The following is a 6,669-nucleotide window of genomic DNA, read 5'->3' as shown; positions in this document are numbered from 1 at the left end:
TATGATAGACTGGATAAAGAAAATGTGGCACATATACACCATGGAATACTATGCAGCCATAAAAGAGGATGAGTTCATGTCTTTTGCAAGGACATGGATGCAGCTGGAAACCATCATTCTCAGCAAACTATCACAAGGACAGAAAACCAAATACCGCATGTTCTTACTCATAGGTGGGAACTGAACAATGAGAACACTTGGACACAGCGTGGGAATATCACACCCCAAGGCCTGTCATGAGGTGGGGGGCAGGGGGAGGCATAGCATTAGGAGAAATACCTAATGTAACTGACGAGTTAATGGGTGCAGCAAACCAACATGACACATGTATACATATGTAACAAACCTGCAGGTTGTGCACATGTACCCTAGAACTTAAAGTATATGTATGTGTGTGTGTGTGTGTGTGTATGTGTGTGTGTGTGTACAAAGACAGAAAACAGGATGTGAAGAGTGAAGCAGTGTTGGATGTTTCCAGATAGGTATGCAGTATTGTTTTATAAATCACATATAGAAGGAGAGTAAATTCTGTGTTTTTCTTTTCTTTTTTTCCCCCTCAAGGATGTAACTTCAAAGGTTATAGTTTATTGTAACCTTATTTGGCTCTGAGTGCTTTCAGTGGTGAAGGCTCTGTATGATTTCCTTGGTTATAGGAAGTCTTTGATGGCTTTCTCAGATGCTGGTTGTATTAACGATGTGCTGAGTGTGTAAGCAGGTTTACTGTATACTGTGGGGTTGGGATGGCAGAGGTCTCATGATGCTTATCCCATTCTCCAGCGGTGTCCTTTTAATTTATTTTTTCCCCAGTATTTTATTCATTGGTTTGAGCAGTTCAGGTTTCAGGCCAGTAGGAGATGCTCACGGGTAAAAGCCAGTTGTGGCTAAAGCAGGTGGTAAATGCAATACCCAATGGTGGGCAGAGGTCCTAGCCTTGGCAGTGGTGGCTGGGGGAGCTCTAAGTGAAACACTCTGAGGTCTTTTCAGGGAGAAGGGAGGGAGCCACCCCAAGTCCCCTACAAGGCCAGCAGGAAAGCGATCCATCTCCCAGTCACACTCCCGACTGAGTGTTCTAGGTATTCAGATCAGATAGGCACCTCTTTTCATTTGCAGTAATTCTGATATTCCATGTAGAGAGGGACTGTGACTTTGCCCCTTGTTCAAGGGCACTCCTCCTGTGTGGATGTAGAAACCCTGAAATGTCGCACAAAGGCTATGTACGGGTGCACCCACACCAAGCTCCCATGGGAGAAGCCCTAAGTGTGTCTGCGGTGGTGGGCAAGGGGGAGAAGTCTCCTTCTCCATGACCCTTAATGAACACCAGGGCTGCCTGACTATTAGGGTAGAGTAGCAGACTTTCCCTGCTGAGCCAAGCACTGCATCTGTACCTCTGTTGAAAGACACTTTCCACAGGCAGACATTTCTGTGACTCAAGGCCTGCCATCTGGATTCTTTTATCCCACAGGGTGCTCCCTTGATGTGGTGCACTCCCACTTCCTCTAGAAGTAGGAGTCCCTGAGGGCCAGACTACTGTGAATCCTAGTGCTCCTCTGGGTCTAGCAACCCAGTGGGGCTGCCACACTCCAGGCTGGTGCTGGGAAATGTCTGAAAGGGATCCAGTGATGTGATCTGACCAGCCGCAGGTACCAGCACCAGCTCTGACGGAGGTGGCAGGGTAATAACATAGATGCTGAGAGATTTCCTTTGTTATAAATAGCCTTACTTGTGTTGGCTTTCCCAAACGTCCATTGTAGTAGTAATAAACTGGTCACATGAGCACACTCACAACCTCCTGGTTAGGCAGGATGTTGCAGGCAATTGTGATAGCTGAAGTCACTCATAAATTTTATTCTTCCTTGGTGCTGTGTTATTCTACCAGGACATGCTGTAATGGATTGTGTCAGTTGGCCTTCAGCAAGGAGGTGACACTTGCAAAACAGTATCAGCTATGGTGGTAGCGGTGGGATTTGTGCTGGCTTTATGTTATCCAAGGGAGGTACTCTAATGTCTCAGTCAATGCAAAGGGCCATAGAGCTCCCCAAAGTCCCCATTTTTTATGTTAAGCTACGAGGGCAGGTGGAGGGGAAAAGCCAGGTGGGGCCTGGGTCAGGCAAGTCTGTGCTCTGGCTCCCCATGTGTGCGCACAAGCAACAGCCCCAGCGGGGATCAGAGGAAAGTTCTCTGGCTTCTGGGGTGGTACTCCAGGGAAGAGTGCAGCTGCCTCTGCTGCACATAAGAATACACACAGGGGTGGCAGTAAGCCCCACACAGCTCCCATGCACTTAGCAAAGCAGGTCTCGCACCACATTGTTCCACTAGCAGCAGCGAGCTAGGTTCCAGACAGCCTGTGCTCAGAACCCACAACTGCCCCCGGCCATAAACCTTCCCCACTGAGAAAGAAACCACAGCTCTCAGGTCATGCCTCTCCCAGTCTGGCCCCGAAGCAGGGGCATCCAGCTTCTGCACCTGTGGCTACAGCACACTTTCTGTCCGTGGTCTAGGGGGTTCGTTCCTAGTTGAGATTGTATCACGAATCTCATTTGGGAGCTTCTCTCCACCTGTGACCACCGCCTGAGTTAACTGCCCAACTTCCATGAGATCCACTGTGAGGTAGGATCAGAAATGTCTTCCCTTTGTCCCCACTGGCATCTGGGAGCCAAAGCATGTCCCAATGCCACTCCTTCTCATATTCTCCCCGATGCTCACTAAATCAGTTCCAGCTCTGGGTAGGGTTGAGGGCTTCCTCTGGGGACTGGATTGCCAGGTTCTCCAGTGGGAGTGTATATCCCAGAGGCAGTTTCTCCCCCTGAGCACTATGGGGACTCACAGTTATCTGCCTGGCTTATGGTGTAGGCTGCAGCCTACTGCTTCTTTCAACGGGTCTGTGGTTTCTTCACTTTTTCTGTTAAGTTCCTGTATTGCTTCTTGGAAAAAAGTTCACAGCATGAATCTCTCCACACTATTTTGTCTTTCCAAGTGGGAGAGGCATACTAACAACCCCTCCAATTCACCATCTTTAAAAAAAAAAAAAAAAAAAAAAAAAGAGGCATAGGTTTAAACCAGAAGCTAATAGCCATGCCAACTTTGTCAAACTACATCATTTTCTCCTCTATAAATGGGAATAATAATAATATCAACCCGGCAATGTTTTGTAAAAGTCTAATATAATAAACATATAACTAATAGAATACCTAGCACATAGCTCTGTTTAATAAAATTTCCTATTATACTCTGATTTTATGTAGTTAAACCTTATGAAGCTGCCAACATTTGATCTTTTTAACATACAAAAATTGTAATTTCAGTGTTTCATGAAAGGAGAACAGGTTAACACTCCCCTATTGGGCCTTTGGGCCTAATAGCATATATACAGTTCGGGCATTACCACTTCGTGGAATCTAACCATCATTTTTACAAAGTCCCAGTTAGATCGCAGGAATAAGCTTTAGTGATCTATTGCACTGCATTTTGAACATAGTTAATGATATGGTTTGGATCTGTGTCCCCACCCAAATCTCGTTCACCTGTAATCCCCAATGTTGGAGGTGGGGCTGGGTGGGAGGTGATTGGATCAAAGGGGTGGGGTTCTCACAAGTAGATTAGCACCATCTCCTCGGTGTTGTTCTTGTAATAGTTAGTTGTCATGAGATCTGGTTGTTTAAAAGTATATAGCACTTCTCCCCTCTCTCTCTTCCTCCTGCTCTAGCCTTGTGTGATGTCTCACTCCTCTTTTGCCTTCTGCCATGATTGAAAGATCCCTGAGGCCTCACCAGAAGCAGATGCTGCCATGCTTCCTGTACAACTTGCAGAACCACAAGCCAAATAATCCTCTTTTCTTTATACATTACCCAGTCTCAGGTATTTCTTGATAGTAAAACAAGGATGGACTAACACAGTTAATAATGTTTATTTCAAAATCACTAGAAGAATAGATTTTTAATGTTCTCACCACAAAAAAATGATGTCAGATGATGGATATGTTAATTAGCTTGACTGAATCTTTCTATACTGTCTATATATATATATATCAAACCATCACATTATACTACATAAATATACACAATTATTTGTCAGTTAAAAATAGTAATTTCATGTGATCTAACCTATAATTAACAAAGCTATGTATAATTTAATCCCAATTCCTAACATGCGTAAGATTCTAAGAATCAGATTTAGGATCTAATGTTTATGATTTCATAAACATCAAATCATAACAATTTCTAAGAATTTTTTTGATTTCTAAGAATTATTTATTGTTTTATAGCAAAAAAAATAGCGTGATAATGTAGAAGTTAGAATTCTTCTTTTTGGTTCCATGCCATTTCAAATGATTGGGATTACCTCTGATCTGTGGTCTATGCCTTGTGTGTAAACTCCTTGATTAGATAGAATTCCAAAACCCACATGACTGGGAAGTACATCTCACAAACTAAAGGCGGGGGAGGATGGAAAGAAGGGAGATATATGAACAGAGAAGTCATGTAGTATATCTCCCATTCCCCAGTCTTATGCTCTGACAATTAAACTCAATTACCAAGGAGAATTCAGGCAATGATGTTAACTGATGCTGTCCGTGTCAACTTGTTCTCTCGAAGCAGCTGAAAACAAGTGTGAGAATAAATGGACATTTCTGTAAATAAAATTTTTTTTGCAAATTCTGGCATATTTCTTACAAGTGTGGGAGCTTTAGTATTTGTACTCTCCTATGGACTAGAATTGAAAATTTCTATTATAATTACTTTCAGCTACTGAAGTCATGTGGGTCCATTTGAGGTATTTGCATAAGTGTATTTTAAGGCAATTTATTTCCTAACACTAAGTAAGTGTTTGATGCCTTAATTATAACTCATCAAGAAAGACCATCTATTTACCTGTCTATTATCAAAATTTCTAAATTATAGATTGAGGAAAAATGTGAATGCCAGTTGTACTTAAAAGAAATAATAATAATTTACTTATGCAAGAAAATTATAGAGTGCATACACTAAGCTATGATAGATAATGCTTTGGTAAACTAATTGGATATATCAGTTATATCATTATTCTAGAATATTTCTAACCACTCATATTAAAATAAAACAAATTCCTACTACATAGATTTTTAACACATGCAAAGAAAGGCACAGGTCACAAAAAAAAACTACCTATAAAAGTGACCACTAATAACTAATAACTTATAGCTTAAATGACACCTTAAACTATAATTTATTACTTTAGCAGATATATCACTGTTATTATAATTGTTCATTTATACCTGGAATGACCAAAAGAATGGGTTTTTTTGATGACAAACAGGCATAGGTCTGAAAATGAAAAAGTTTCTGTACCAGCAAACCTGAGAAGATGAATCCTGAAACATTTAATCAATTTTTAAAAATTTCCTTATAGATCAAAGATTACTGCAAAGTTTTATGAATCAACATTGGGTTCATAGCTTAGGTCTAAGAGAGGGGAAAAATACATCAGGAAACAAACAAACAATAAGTGCAGCCAGTTCAGTCTAGAAATACAGCAGATGGTTAAAATCAGAAGTCATATATTTAACTCAAAGAGCCAAGGTCCAAACCACCAGGTAGAAGTTATGAGAAGAACACCACTGACCTCCAAACTCCAAACTGGGGATAGAAGCTGAGCAGAGGTGCCTAGTTACAGAACCAAAAAGGTAGTTGCTTTTTGTTTTCTGCACTTTAAAAATACAACAGAAGATAATGGCTGGCCCTCTCTGGCGTGGTCAGACTAGAGCCAAGTATGAGCTGATTGAGTGTTGCACCTGTCCAACAAAATCAGGACACGTTCTTATTTCCTAGAGGTCATTGTAAGGGACTGTGAGGGTGTAGACAAGTCAGCAGCAATCAGACACACTGGACACTCTCGGACTAACTCACCTTGCCCAGGTGACATTTTTGCATGTTTGTTGATTTCAGGACAGGAGAAAGAGAACCAGAAATTTGAACTGTTTTGCATGGCAAATGTGGACAATCTTTAGGAAAAAAAAATTATCATATTCTTTTAGTCGGTGGCATTCAGACTGGACTCCAGTTCTCTGGAAAAGTAGAGTGTTGGGCCTGTTTGGCTCCTTCATTGGAACCAATAGGAAAGAAGCAACAAGTGAAGGGGGAAATGACTTAATTGAATAGTTTGTAACTTTGAAATATGCCATAATCCATTTCCATATTCCACAGAGAATGCACTTGCTTTTCCTTAATGATTTTCCACTTCTGCCCTGAGCATTTACAGAGTGTAAATCAGAGACTGAGAGGCACCAGCAGCCCATTCTACTCCTCAGATAATAACACATGCCCTAAAGCTTCAGTTAGTGGGTTCCCAACCCATCAACAAATGGAATTTCTAACATTGCTCTCTAGTGATTGTATTAATGGGATAATTTTCTCTGGCAGGATGTATTTTTTTCTGAAATTATCTGAAGTTTCCTCTTCCAAACTCTATCTTACTGTCCACTCCCATGGTTATCTCCTTGTGCACTGGAAAACAATATCAATCCCCACATTAGTTTTCTATTTTTAGACCTGGTTTGGTCAGTCTATACAGTAAAATGGTTTATGTTTAGCTCCTAAGTTTCTCCCATTAGTCATTCAGACTCGTCACTCCCTTAGTCATTTTTTGTTGGTTGATTGGTTGTCAGTTTTATGCTGCTTGACCTAAGAATAATGA

The sequence above is a fragment of the Colobus angolensis genome, unplaced genomic scaffold (genome assembly GCF_000951035.1).
Source record: "Colobus angolensis palliatus isolate OR3802 unplaced genomic scaffold, Cang.pa_1.0 Scaffold492, whole genome shotgun sequence".
Lineage (NCBI taxonomy): Eukaryota > Metazoa > Chordata > Mammalia > Primates > Cercopithecidae > Colobus > Colobus angolensis.
This window is presented reverse-complemented; position numbering follows the sequence as displayed.